Below are 14,551 nucleotides of genomic sequence, written 5' to 3'. Positions count from 1 at the left end.
TCCTCCTCCTTCTCCTCATTCTCATCCTCCACATTCTCCTCCATATCACCACCATATCTACCATATCACCATATCTGTGTCTCTTGCAAAGGGCATTAGAGTGCCTCCAAATTTTTGGCAGCCGTTGCATTCACTACATAGGCAAACAGTATGGGAGACCCACTTCCTAATAATAGTAACATTGTTTTCAGGAGGCCCTCCGACCTCTTAGTTTCTTACAAGGGACACTGGAGTCTCTCCACATTTTTGGCAGCCGTTGCATTCACTTCCTAGGTAAACAGTATGAGAGACCCACTCCTTTGTAATGGGAACATGTCTTCCTCGTTACTGTAACCCAGCTCCATGTGTCTTTAAATTGTTAGTGGGGTTTTTCATACATTTTGGCAGCCTTTGGACTCACTGCATACCCTATAACTGGATAGCAGACCCTCTCCTTTCTAATGGGAACATATCATTACTGTGGCCCAGCTCTATGTGTCTTTAAATTGTTAGTGGGTTTTTTCCCAGATTTTGGCTCTTCAAAGGAGTATTGGGTTGCGTCCAAATTTTTGACACCCTTGCAGTCACTGCATGCGCAATAACACTATAGGAGACCCACTCTTTAATAATGGGAACAACAAAGCATAGCCGACTGCTGGCTCTTTAAGAATAGTAAGGCTGTAAAAATAGTGTTTGTGACTTTCAAAATCCCTTCTTCATAAATGAAACAGGATGTGTCTGATGATGTTTCATACACCATATGGCCAGATTAGGTAGTAAAATGTTAAAATGACATTTCCTGGTATATGCATTTTTCACCGTTGAAAGCTATGAAAAAGTACAAAAACGCATCAAAAACGCTACGTGTAAACATAGCCCAAGGTGTGAAAGAGCATTTTTGTTTTTGGTTATGTATTTTGCCTTATATGCAAGTCATTACCCTGGAAAGAATGTTCTTTAACATATTTCCCAGGAAAATCCATTTTGGTTTCATTTTTGTATGTTTTATTGTGAGTCCGTATAAGTGGCGTAATACCTCTGACAACGTTGTTGACAGTAGTGATCTGGGAGTCAGAAATGCTTCCAGGAGTCTTCCCCATGCTGTTGCCATGTCATTTAAGCACTGCTCCCATCGATTTGGCCAATTTTTAGGCCCTCTGCAGACTGCCGGGGAGGAGCCACCGGAAAAATGCTCGAGTTTCCCATAGACTTACATTGGGCTTGTTACTTAGACCGAGCACTCGAGCATTCCAATTTGCTTGACTCGAGCAACGAGCACCCAAGTATTTTAGTGCTCGCTCATCACTAATTACCAGCTTTATGTCAATTTTAAGCATTCTGAGCTCTGCTAGATCTGCAGCAGAGAAAACTCTATTATAACTGTTGCACCGAGCAAACAAAGTGATACATGGCTGGAATCAGTGTCTCTGCCCCCCACATAATGCTACTGTCAGATTACATAGCAAAAACCTGCTGACAGACCCCCTTTAAAACAGTTTCTGTTTTTTTATTGCAACATATTTTCATAATCCTAATTTCTCCCTTCACACCAGTATTAGTGCAATGGTTGAAAAACAGAATATATTTCATATAAATTGTGTCTGTTGAGATTGACTCAGACTAGCATAAAGCAGTATAGTTTTCTTGAAAGGCTGCCAGGGACAATGCTGAGATCCAGTTTCTTTTTGTTTTCTTCCTTGTTATATTATATAATCACTAGTTTTGTGCGAACGTTCTCGTAAAATGGTGTTATCCGAGCACGCTCGGGAGCTAACAGAGTATCTTCGGCACGCTCGAAAAATATGTTCACGTCCCCGCGGCTGCATCTTTCGTTGCTGTTAGACAGCCGCACCACATGCAGCAGTTGCCTGTTTGTTGTGGCAACGAGAGCATATTTTTCAAGCACACGGAAGATACTCTGTTAGCACCCGAGCATGCTCGGATAACACCTTATCCAAACACGTTCACGCTTTCTGTAATTTCTCTGGGGTTATACCTGACAATAGTCAGTAAAAAGACAGTTTTACAGAAGGGTCAAATCTTGTAGCAACCACTACTTTATAGTGGTTTTATAAGTTGGACAACATTAATATTTATAAAAATTTATTATAGATTATAGATTGTCTATTTATCATATTAAGTATCAAAATTAAAAAATAACCTACTGTCTTAGACTCGACTGATAATGTCTAACAAAATTATGATACAAATGGATGGGCACATGTTCTATACAAATGAAAGATAGACCCTAAGAATAATTTCCTCAGGTGGGTTGAAGAAAATCCAGTCTGACACTGGATTGGTCTTCTATTCCAAGCTATGTGAATGCAACTAGCCTCTTTAGAGAGGAAGAGGATTTGAACTGTAGCACCACCTATTGGGGTAAAAATCCTAAAAGTCAAAAACAATCCTTTAATGAGCCTTGCCACATAACTTAGAATGAAAAGGTAAACCAAACACTCCATTTATAGACGCATGTTTCAGGGTGTTTGTCCTTCATCAGTGCAGAGCAGGAGGTTTTTTGTGGCTGGATGAGAAGCCTCTGATATGGGAAACATCAAAAGGAGAAGATCTCTCCTTATGGAGAATGCCAAGCCAATGTAAGGAGACTTATAGGCTATGTTCTGTCCTCTGGGAATTTAAATATGCATATAGCCTAAGTCAGGTAGCGAGGTTTGTTAAAGAGGATCTTTCCCCAAATTTTTCACGCTGAACTGGACACACAATGTAATAGTTGCTGTAGAGTTGAATAAAACCTTTTTAATTGTTATTTTAATTTTGCCTCTCAGTTGTGGAGATAATATTAATGAAAGTATTTGGCATCTATTAATTTAACTTTTGTTAAGTCCAAATGGACTGGGGCATGTATTTCTTCTCACTGTATGAGCTGCCCAATCATAAGCAGGCAGCAACACAGCAGAAAAAGAAAGCACCTCAACCATACCTTAGGTTTCTCAATGTATGAAATGTATGGATATATAACTGATCTCTTCTTCTCACCTCCTGCATGATTTGAAAGTGCTGGGAGATTAGCGCACAGATGTCTCACACCTTTCAGCTAAGGTCCCTGTGAGGGTAAAAAAACAGCACAGCTGAGCTTAGCTGTGTCAAATTACAAATCATTCTACCAGCTTTCCTCCTCCCATAGAATTGTCACCTTTCTTGCACTGTCCCTCCCATCCACAAAAACTTTTCAGAGATTAGTTAAACTCATATTTATTGTGACTCATCTCCTAACAGGAGGAATTTAAATAAACAATTTATTCCGCTCTGCATCAACTTTTACATTGTGTGTCCAGTTCAACATGAAACTTTTGGTAACTGGTCCTCTATAAAGGGTCCGTATTAACTTTTAGGATTGATACCCCTAATAGGTGGCACTAGAGTTCAAGTCTTCATCATCTGTGAACATGTTATTTGCATATATAAATTCCCAGAGCAGCATTGCATGGCCTGTAAGTCTCTTTACGCTGGCTTGATACCCTCCATAAGGAGAAACATTCTTCCTTAGACCTACAGTCAAAGGCCTCTCACCTAGCTAAATCAGATCTCTTGCTTTGCACTGATGAGGGGGCAAACACCCTGAAACGGAGTGTCTGGTTTGGCTTCTTATACTAAGTCATAATGACAAGGCTCATTAAATGAACAACAATGACTTTTAGATTTGTTACATCCAATAGGTGGCAATAATGTTCCAGCTGAAGAGGATATTTGCATATTTAATTTCCCAGAGGGGCATTACAAAGCCTATAATTCTCCTTACCCCGGCTTGTCACTTTCTTTGAATTATATGTAGTATTTTGACGTAACACTTTGGTATAACATATGGTATATATTTTTTTATTTATTGCATTGCAAGATGTTTAAAATATGCATTTCTCATGAACTACATTATGTTTTGACGTCTTTCAAAATAAATCGTTAGTCATTGCTATACATTACTATCGATTTGTCAGGCAATTTTAATCATATTTTAGAATTTACCCTTTGGTGCATATCATACCACTAATGGTTTGTATATTAATTATTCTCACTGACCATTAATGTTACTTTGAAGAATATTACCCGGCACAATGAAATGAATGTCTTTTCAGCTGCACCTGTGACATTACGATAATGGCAAATCAATATTTCTCTCAGCATTGTAAAGGGTTATTGTTCTGTTTGACTTTTTCTGAGCTGGCACCATGAAAAGGGCAGAAACGAGTTCTGCGATTGCTGCTTTGGTTGCTCAGCAACTGATGCTCGGAGCATAATTGATTGAAACAGCTTGATTGCGGTACAGAAATAAGTTGTGCTATACATAAAATTTCCTGCCATTAGAGTGTTTTAGAAAGGCTGTGATGAAAAATATACTTTGAGGCACTGTTACTGTGTTTTAGGGCTATTTGTAAGGCAGAAATCAATGGACGCTTCAAAGTAGCGCTGATGTGCAACATTAAACTGGAGATTTACATGACCCACTCTTAGTACCTATTTAACCTCCGTTATAGTGATACTTCAGTGTCAGTATGGCTTTTTTATGGGGCTTTAAAAATGCCGGAAAGACAGCAGCACAGTTTTAAAATAATCACATTGGGAAACTGAAGAAGGATTTAAAAAATTCATTAGTTTGCTTACTTAAGTTTTAAAATAATTCACGTATTTATTAAATGGGTTGTCTAGCACTTTTATATTGATGGCGTATCTTTAGGGTAGGTCGTCAATATCAGATTGATAGAGGTACGACACCCGCAACAATGCTGATCTGCTGTTCCCGGTGCCAGCAGTGATCAGTTGTGGATTTGCACAGCGTCGTCAACTGTATAGTGGCCGCGGCTGAGTACTGCAAATACGGTCCTTTTGGATAAAAAGGGGTGGACATGCAGTACTTTTTCCTCAGCCACTATACAGTTGAAGGAGCTATTGTCACGATTCCACCCCTCAGTGTGTCTGGAATGCAGTTAATGACAACTCAGCCATCCAATTTCGCACAGGAGTGTGCTAAAGTTGTCAATACTTTGATTGACAGCTCAATGTCCAGTCTGGTGCAGGAGCATGCTGAGCTGTCAGTGTTTTGATTGACAGCTCTGCTGTCCCATCTGAGACTGGGAGGTTCTGGCTGTCTTCAGGTGTGCATTGTCTCAGGTGATTGCCTGGCTACTTATCAGGGCTGTTAGTCCCAGACCTCTGCAAGATGTAGCTTCAGCTAAGGGTGATAGGTTTTCTCTGTGCCTAGTGTTTTGCTTGATGATCTTTTGTTGTCTGACCTTGGACCTCGTTCTGGTCTGTTTAACCCCTTTGTTCTGATCCGCTATCTTCCTGGTATTTGGACCTCAGATCGTTACCTGACTACGCCTTTGCTTCTTCCCTCTGCTTATGACGTAGCCTCCTGACTTTTGACCTTGGACTCCTTGACTATCGCGACTCACGGCTTTTCTGTGAGAAGTGACTCAGCATCACAGCTATGATGTTCCACTCCTCAACTGATCAAATCTGATCTCCTCCAGCACCAGAAGTAATTGATTGACAGAAGTGTCGCCCCCCCACCAATCTGATATTGATGACCTATTCTAAGGATAGTCCATCAATATAAAAGTACTGGACAACCCCTTTAAACTAAATAGGGTTTTACCAAGATTGCAACTCATCAGCTACAGTATCCACTGGAAAGGTGATAAGTGGCTAATTGCTGGGAGTCCCACAGCCAACTAGTCAGAGGGTACGGTGTCCCATGTGCCGAGTTTGAATAGAGCAATGGTTGAGCATGTGGACTTGCATTGTCTATTTTACTTTAAATGGAGCTGAAGCACGATTGCACACATGGTACTACATTCAAATGGGAAAATTTGGACTGCATGATAGGTGCGACCCCCAGCAATCCGCAATTTAGGAACTATCCTGTGGATAGGTAATAAGTTGCAATCTATGTGTAACCCCATGAAATGCAACCCATGTCCATGTGACCTGACTAGTGATGAGCGAGCACTAAAATGCATGGGTACTCGTTACTTGGGTCGAGCAAATTGGAATACTCGGGTGCTCGACCCGAGCAACGAGCCCAATGTAAGTCTAAGGGAAACTCGAGCATTTTTCAGGCAGCTCCCTCCGGCGGTCTGCAGAGGGCCTAAAAATTGCCCAAATCGATGGGAACAGTACTCAAATGACATGGCAACAGCATGGGGAAGACCCCTGGAAGCATATCTGACTCCCAGATCACTGCTGTCAGCAACGTGGTCAGAGTATTACGCCACTTTTACGGACTCACAATAAGACATACAAAAACGAAACCAAAATGGATTTTCCTGTGAAATATGTTTAGGAATATCCTTTCCAGGGTAATCACTTGTATATAAGGCAAAATAAATAACCAAAAACAAAAATACTCCTCCACAACTTGGGCTATGTTCACACGTAGCATTTTTGATGCATTTTTGCACTATTGAATTGCTTTCAACCAAGACAAATTCATTCACCAGGAAATGTCATTTTAACATTTTACAACCTTATCTGGCCATGTGGTGTGTGACACATCATCAGATACATGCATACAGTACTGAAAAGACATGGAAACAGCATGGGGAAGACCTCTGAAAGCATCTCTGACTCCCAGGTCACTGCCTAAAAGTGTGCCCATCACAAGTGATCCTTGGCGCATGCGAAGATGCCTCCTGCCATGCACCTGTCTTTGCAGACTTGCAACAATCACTGTCCACGTCCTTGTCCCAGTGCATCGTTCAGTTGTCCCTACCCCATTCCTTGGAATGCAAGTGCAAGTATGCAGGCAGCCACCCACCCACAGGCTGCAATACTATACTGCAAAATTTTTGACAGCTGCTTGCACTCGAAATGTGGCCTTTTAGGCTCATGGAGGAGGAAGTTTTTCACAACCTCATGCCGGCGGCGTACGGGTGTCCCCAGCCGCCACTATATTTCCCGGTATCGACTCCGCCTTCCACAACCACGGGTCCCACAACATTACCCGTGCCCTCCCCAGTGCACTTATTGGGAAGGACCGCCTAACCACAAACACGTGGACAGGAGAATGTGGCCAGAGATGGTACGGAGCCAGTCCACAACTTTTTTTGCTAAGAGTTGTATTTAGCTCGCTGAAAGGACTGGCATAGAGAGAAACCGTATATACCCTGCGTGTCATTTCTCCCAGGAAGTCCTGTAATTGAGCTTGTTGCAGAAGCAATGGCAGCCCGTCCAACATCAACTCACAATTGTGGGTGGTGCTTTGACACACACACATCTTTTTATGCGCATTTAATTTCTTGAATACAGAGTTGGACAATGGCCTAATCTGTAATGCGTTTTGAGAAATAACATGCATAAGCATGGCCAATCCACATTAAAAAAGCAGCCATAGAGTATCCGGGAACCTTCCCCCACACTTTTCTTAGCCAGCGCTGCTTTTTGGCATGGTTGGACGGGCCCATCAGAGAACCGGAGACTCCTACGGTGGGCCCTGGCTTCTCCTTTAGGAGAGTTCATAGTGCCGAGGTGAGGCCATGATGATGATAGAGGCCACCATCTGCTTAGTTTTCTGTTACTTGGAATGCAAGTGCAAGTATGAAGCCAGCCACCCACAGGCCGCAACACTAAACTGACAGATTTCTGGGCAGCTCTTTGCACTTGAAATATGGCCTTTTAAGCTCATGGAGGCTGAAGCTTTACACAACCTCATGCCGGCGGCGGCCGGGTGTCCATACTCGGTCCCCAGCCGCCACTATATTTCCCGGTATCGCCTCCTCCTTCCACAAGCACGGGTCCCACAACATTAACCGGGCCCTCCCCAGTGCAATTACTGGGAAAGACCACCTTACCACAAACACGTGGACAGGTGAATGCGGCCAGGGACGGTACGGAGCCAGTCCACAACTTTTTTTGCTGAGAGTTGTATTTAGCTCGGTGAAAGGACTGGCATAGAGGGAAACCGTATGTACCCTGCATGTCATTTCTCCCAGGAAGTCCTCTAAAGCTGCTTGCACTTGAAATGTGGCCTGAACATTACTGCTGGTACTTTTCTGGGGGAATTTGCTTGCCTCCTACCAGCCTGGAATATTTCCAGCAAACTATGGTACGACGCCATGGTATTAGCACTGCCCCCAGTACCAGTAGCGAAGCCATCCCCAATTTCCTTCTCAGGAATTTTATTTGGTAGACTGAGTGGCTTCCCAAATACATTTTCTCACAAAGAAGCTGAAGATAGAGTGGCAGTAGGTGCAAGTTTCTCCAGCCTGTTAGATATTAGAGGGTGAACGGCAGCACATTGGATCAGTGGTTAGCACTGAAGCCTTGCAGTGCTGGGATCATGGGTTCAAATCCCAGCAAGGACAACATCTGCAAGGACTTTGTATGTTCTCCCCGTGTTTGAGTGTGTTTCCTCCTCAGTAAAAAAGCAGCCATAGAGTATTTGGGAACCTTCCCACACATTTTTCTAAGACAGGACTGCTTCTCGGCAGGGTTGGATGGTCCCACAAGAGAATCCACTGGTATGCCTTGGCTTCTACCTCAGGAGAGCTCATGATAGCGCTAACTTTGCAGCTGCTATGTGGCTCTTGATTGGGTGAGAAAGGTTAGCTCTCAGAATCAAATCCTCTGGTGGGCACAATGTTTTTCAATCTGAAACAACTTCTCAGTGGGAGTTGTACTTCACCACAGCCATATTCTTTAGCTCGGTGAAAGGACTGGCATAGAGGGAAACTGTATTTACCCAGGCTGTCATTTCTTTGTCACCAGGTTCCGCCCATTGTCACACACAACCATGCCTGGCTGTATGTTCAGCGGTGAAAGCCACAGATCAGGCTGCTGTGTTACAACTTTCAGCAACTCTGCAGCGCTGGGCGGTTTGTCAATTAAGCATTAAGCATGTTATCTTCAGCACAGCCTGTTGCCGCTTGGCCAAGGCAGTGCTGCAGTGCTGTCAGCTTGTGACTGTTGTGATCATTTCGGAGATGGAGGAGATGGTGCATGAGCTGAACAATGTGATTGTAGCATTGCCGTCTCTGCCTCCTGCCCGGCAGAGACGCCGTCCCCCTTACCGCCGCGGTCCTGCCCTGGCGTCTTCTGGCCTCCCTGCAGCTGCTGCTGGTGCACGCAGATCCCCTGGCCCTGTGCTTAGGGCGCGCGTGGGCGCGCCCCCGCCCTCTTAAATGGGCCGCGCGTGCCATCCTAAGAAGTCCCCGGCCAATGGCGGGAGGACTTCCCCTATAAAAGGCACCTCCTCCAATATGGAGGTGCCCGTGCAAGGTTGTTGCTCTGTATGCTAAACTCTGCTTGAGTCCACAGGTCCCGCTGCCTGACTACCAGTCTAGTCCGTCTGAAAATCACTCCAGTCTGCCAGCCTGATAACCAGTCCAGCCCGACAGTCTGCTTACAGCCCAGCCCGCTAGTCTGTGTATGGGCTTGGCCATTCCGCTTATCCAGAGCCTCCACCTGCTACCTGTCTCCACCAGCCAAGGACACTCTCCAGCCCTACGGTCTGCCTCCGGTCAAACCCGCCAGTCTGTCTATGAGCAGGGCTAGACTGTCTACTTGGAGAACTTGCCTGTTACCTGGAGGCTCCTGCCTGCACCTGCCGTGACCACCTGGCAGCCTACCTATAGGCTCCCACCCGTCACTTGCCGTGACCACCTGACAGCCTACCTAGAGGCTCCCGCATGTCACTTGCCATGACCACCTGACAGCCTACCTAGAGGCTCCTGCCCGTCACTTGCCGTGACCACCTGACAGCCTACCTAGAGGCTCCTGCCCGTCACTTGCCGTGTATACCTGACAGCCTACCTAGAGGCTCCCGCCTGCACTTGCCGTGTATACCTGACAGCCTCCCGCCATGCACCTGTCGTTGCAGACTTGCAACAATCACTGTCCACGTCCTTGTCCCAGTGCAGCATTCAGTTGTCCCTACCCCATTCCTTGGAATGCAAGCGCAAGTATGCAGCCAGCCACCCACCCACCCACCCACAGGCTGCAATACTATACTGCAAAATTTTTAACAGCTGTTTGCACTTGAAATGTGGCCTTTTAGGCTCGTGGAGGTGGAAGCTTTTCACAACCTCATGCCGGCGGTGGCCGGGTGTCCATAGAGGGAAACCGTATGTACCCTGTTGCCGCTTGGCCAAGGCAGTGCTGCAGTGCTGTCAGCTTGTGACTGATGTGATCATTTCGGAGATGGAGGAGGAGGTGCATGAGCTGAACAATGTGATTATATTGAGGTTAAATTGGTGACGCTGTTTTTTATACTAAAGAAAGATCCTATTGTTTTGTTTTTTTTACTTTATTTTTTAAAACAAATGCATTCACCGGGAAATGTAATTTTAACATTTTACAACCTTTTCTGGAAATGTGGTGTGTGACACATCATCAGACACATCCTTTTTTATTAATGATGGAGGGACTCTGAAAGTCATAAAGCCTATTTTTACAGGGACATCAGACGGCCATTACTATTCTTAAAAGGCCAGCAGTCGGCCCTAGCTATTGTTAGAGAGCCATCAGACGGCTATGCTTTGTTGTTCCCATTATTAACAAGTAGGACTCCTATACTGTTATTGCGTATCCAGTGACTGCAAGGGCTGCCAAAAATTTGGACGCAACCCAATACCCCTTTGAAGAGACATAGAGGAGGGTCTCAGTAAAAAAAATGTTCCCATTATAAAGGAGCGGGTCTCCTATAGTGGTAATACCCATTCTGTGACTGCAAGGGCTCACAAAATTTGGGAAAAACCCCACTAAGAATTTAAAGACACACGGAGCAGGGCCACAGTAACAAGGTACGACATGTACCCATTAGAAAGGAGAGGGTCTGCTATACAGTTATAGGGTATACAGTGAGTCCAACGGCTGACCAATTTTAGGAAAAACTCCACTAAGAATTTAAAGACACATAGAGCAGGGCCACAGTAACAAGGTACGACATGTTCCCATTAGAAAGGAGAGGGTCTGCTATACAGTTATAGGGTATGCAGTGAGTCCAACAGCTGACCAATTTTAGGAAAAACCCCACTAAGAATTTAAAGACACACAGAGCAGGGCCACAGTAATGACAAATTCCCATTAGAAAGGAGAGAGCCTCCCATAGTGTTTGCCTATGCAATCAATGCAAGGGCTGCCAAAAATTTGGAGGCACTTCAATGCCCCTTGGAAGAGACTTGGAGGAGGGCCTCATTAAAAAATGTTCCCATTAGAAAGGAGCAGGCCTCCTATACTTGTAATGCCCATGCACTAAGAGTATGGGCTGACAAACATTTACACCAGGGGGGTATACATGAACATACTGCATAAAAAAAATTTTTCACGGGCATCATAAACACCCTTTAAAAAAATTATGTGGGTGTTGCATCACGGACCATGGTCACTCTGGTGATATGGTGGTGAAGGATGAGGAGAAGGAGGAGGACAAGAGAAAATAGACAAAATCAGGAAGCGTATACAAATGTGGGGGTGTGAAAAGGTGCATGGGAATACACCTCCCAAGAAAAGACACTGGATTTGAGTTTATGCTACGCTGCTATCATTCGGTGGTGTTGAGAAGTATGTCCCAATCCAGCCCTTGTTCATTTTTATAAGAGTCAGCCTGTCAGCATTTTCAGTTGACAGGAGGATGCGCTTATCAGTTATAATTCCACCAGCAGCACTAAAAACCCGCTCTGATAAAACGATGGCGGCAGGGCAGGCCAGGACCTCCAAGGCATAGAGAGCCAGTTCATTCCACGTGTCCAGCTTGGATACCCAATAATTATAAAACACTGAGGAATCACGGTGGACGTAGGTACGGTCGGCAAGGTACTCCTTCAGCATCTTCCGAAACTTTGCACTCCTTGTGATAGTACCCACGCCTCAGGGCCTGTGCTATGGGAGGGTCTGAGAAAAATCTCCCAGAACTTTGACAGTGTTCCCCTGCCTCTGCTGGATTGAAGTTGTATCTCTCTCACCTGTACTCCTTGGTTGTCCAACAAAGTGTGCCCTCTGCCGCCAGCGTTTTCAGATGGGTATTTTTTTAATAGTTCCCCAACAAAGGCCTTCTGTCACCCAAAATTTTGAGAACGCGAGGATCATGGGAAAGGCAGCCTAACAAAAACTCAGCCATGTGTGCCAGACTACTAACAGGCAAGACTTCCGTGTCCTCACCAAGATGATGACTGACCATGCTCTCCTCCTTCTCCTCCTCCTCTCTGTCCTCTGGCCATCCACGCTGAACAGAAGGTATGACAGCTGTGCAGGTAGTATTGTCTATAGTGCATAAAACTAGCTCCTGTCCTTCCTCCTCCTCATTCTCTTCCTCATTGACACCCAATCCACGTTGGGATGGGATGAGACTTGGCTGTGTGTAATCACCCTGTATGGTTCCTTGCTCCATCTCATCATGCTCCGCCTGCAATGCATCCTCTTTGATTGTGAGCAGAGAGCGTTTCAGAAGACAGAGAAGCAGGATGGTGCCGCTAATTATGGTGTCATCGCCACTCACCATCTTGGTGGAGTCCTCAAAGTTTTGAAGGATTGTACATATGTCTGACATCCATGTCCACTCCTGAGGTCTTATGTGTGGAGTCTGAACTGAATACCGAAGGCTTTGTTGATGTTGGTGCTCAAAGACTGCCCTCTTCTGCTCACAAATCCTTCCCAACATCTGCAGTGTAGAGTTCCAATGCGTGGGGACATCACACAACAGTCTGTGAGCCGGAAGCTGCAAACGCTGCTGAAACACTGCAAGGGCGGCAGAAGCTGTAGCTGACTTTCTAAAATGGGCACAGAGGTGGCGTACTTTAACAAGCAGATCCGGCAGCTCCGGGTAGGATTTGAGAAACCGCTGAACCACGAGGTTAAGCACATGGGCCAGGCATTGTACGTGTGTGAGTTCACCTTGCCTCAGAGCCGCCACCAGGTTCCGGCCATTGTCACACATGACCATGCCTGGCTGCAGGTTCAGCAGTGTGAGACACAGATCTGCCTGCTCTTTCAGAGCTGTCCACAACTCCTCTTCAGCATTGTGTGGTTTTTCACCTAAACATATTAGCTTCAGCACAGCCTGTTGCCGCTTGGCCGAGGCAATGCTTCCAGCTTGTGACTGATGTGGTCATTTTGGAGATGGAGGCTGAAGAGGAGGAGGAGGCTGAGGAAGATAAGGTGCAGGAACTGTAGACCATGCGGGCATCCCTGATTGACCTAGGGCCCATAATCCTTGGCGTCGGGAGGACGTGTTCCAACTGGGTCCCGGCTTCCACTATGTTAACCCAGTGTGCAGTCAGCGAGATGTTCCGTCCCTGCCCACAAGCACTTGTCCACATGTCTGTGGTTAGGTGGACTTTACCGGTAATTGAGTTGTTGAGAGCACTAGTAATGTTTTGGGACACGTGCTTGTGTAATGCGGGGATGGCACACCGGGAGAAATAGTGGCGGCTAGGGACCAAGTACCGAGGGATGACCGCCGCCATCAGGTTGCGGAATGCTTCCATTTCCACAAGCCTAAAAGGCAACATTTCGAGCGCAAGCAGTCGTGAATAGAGATGAGCGTTGTTCTACTTGAACTGTTCGCCAATCTCAAATTCGAGCTGTTTTGGGCGGTGTTCGAGCCGTTCGGCGAACACGAACAATTTGAGAAAAATTCGGCTGTTCGAGGTTATGTTCGATAACTGTTCGTGCACCAAAATCATAACTGGATTTTTTCTCAGTAATGATGAAAATTAATGTTAATACGCAGTTTGAGTGTACAGCGGGGTGGGGGGAGGGGCAGGGGATGGATCTCTGCAGGAACAATGAAGATCTCCATTTTTTTTTCTCTTTCCCGCATTTACAGTGGGGAGGTGCAATCTGTCAGCCTATCAGCAGCGCACACACGGAGCGAAGTGCTTTTTTTCACACAAGCAAGGGCATGTGTCATTGGCAGTGTATGTCACATGTCCTTGCCCTATAAGACCAAGCCATTTTCCCCGTCGCCACCATTTTCTCACTGCTGCAGCTGCATGTTAGACGGCACCGCTGTTGCTGTGTGCGCTATACCTTGTTAATTTCAAGCCAATTTTCGCACAAATATACAGATAGCTTGGGAGTAGGGAATAGTTGTGATTGCAGTCCTTTTAAGGACTAGGTTACAGCATTTCCTACGACTTTTATCAGGCAGGTCTGTGCTCTTAAATAGATAGGTTGTGGGAGTAAAGACTAATTGTAATTGGAGTCCTTTTCAGGACTAGGTTACATCAGTTCCTATCAGTTTTTGCCAGGCAGGTCTGTGACAGTGCTGTGCAAGTTTTTTTCACAGCATTTGGCTGAATCTAGCAAAGCTAATCCTTTTTGGCCTATTGCAGAGTGTGTTAGTCAGTGGAGTAGCCTATCTGTGTTGCAAGATATACCACCTGTGTATAGAATACCAATTTTTTTACTGCACCTAGTGAAGTAAAATCTTTTGGGCATAGCATCATTCTATTAGTCCATCTATACTGACCTCCATCAGGTTGCAAACTGAATCTAATTTTTTTCTGCATCTAGCTCTGAAAAAATATTTGGCCTTCTAGCAGTGTGTCGGACTTTCTCTATTAGTCCATCTATACTGACCTCCATCAGGTTGCAAACTGAATATATTTTTTTCTGC

Source organism: Phyllobates terribilis, unplaced genomic scaffold (genome assembly GCF_046119375.1).
Source record: "Phyllobates terribilis strain yellow unplaced genomic scaffold, ASM4611937v1 Scaffold_8__6_contigs__length_399053987, whole genome shotgun sequence".
Taxonomy (NCBI): Eukaryota; Metazoa; Chordata; class Amphibia; order Anura; family Dendrobatidae; genus Phyllobates; species Phyllobates terribilis.
Note: the sequence above shows the minus strand (reverse complement) of the source record.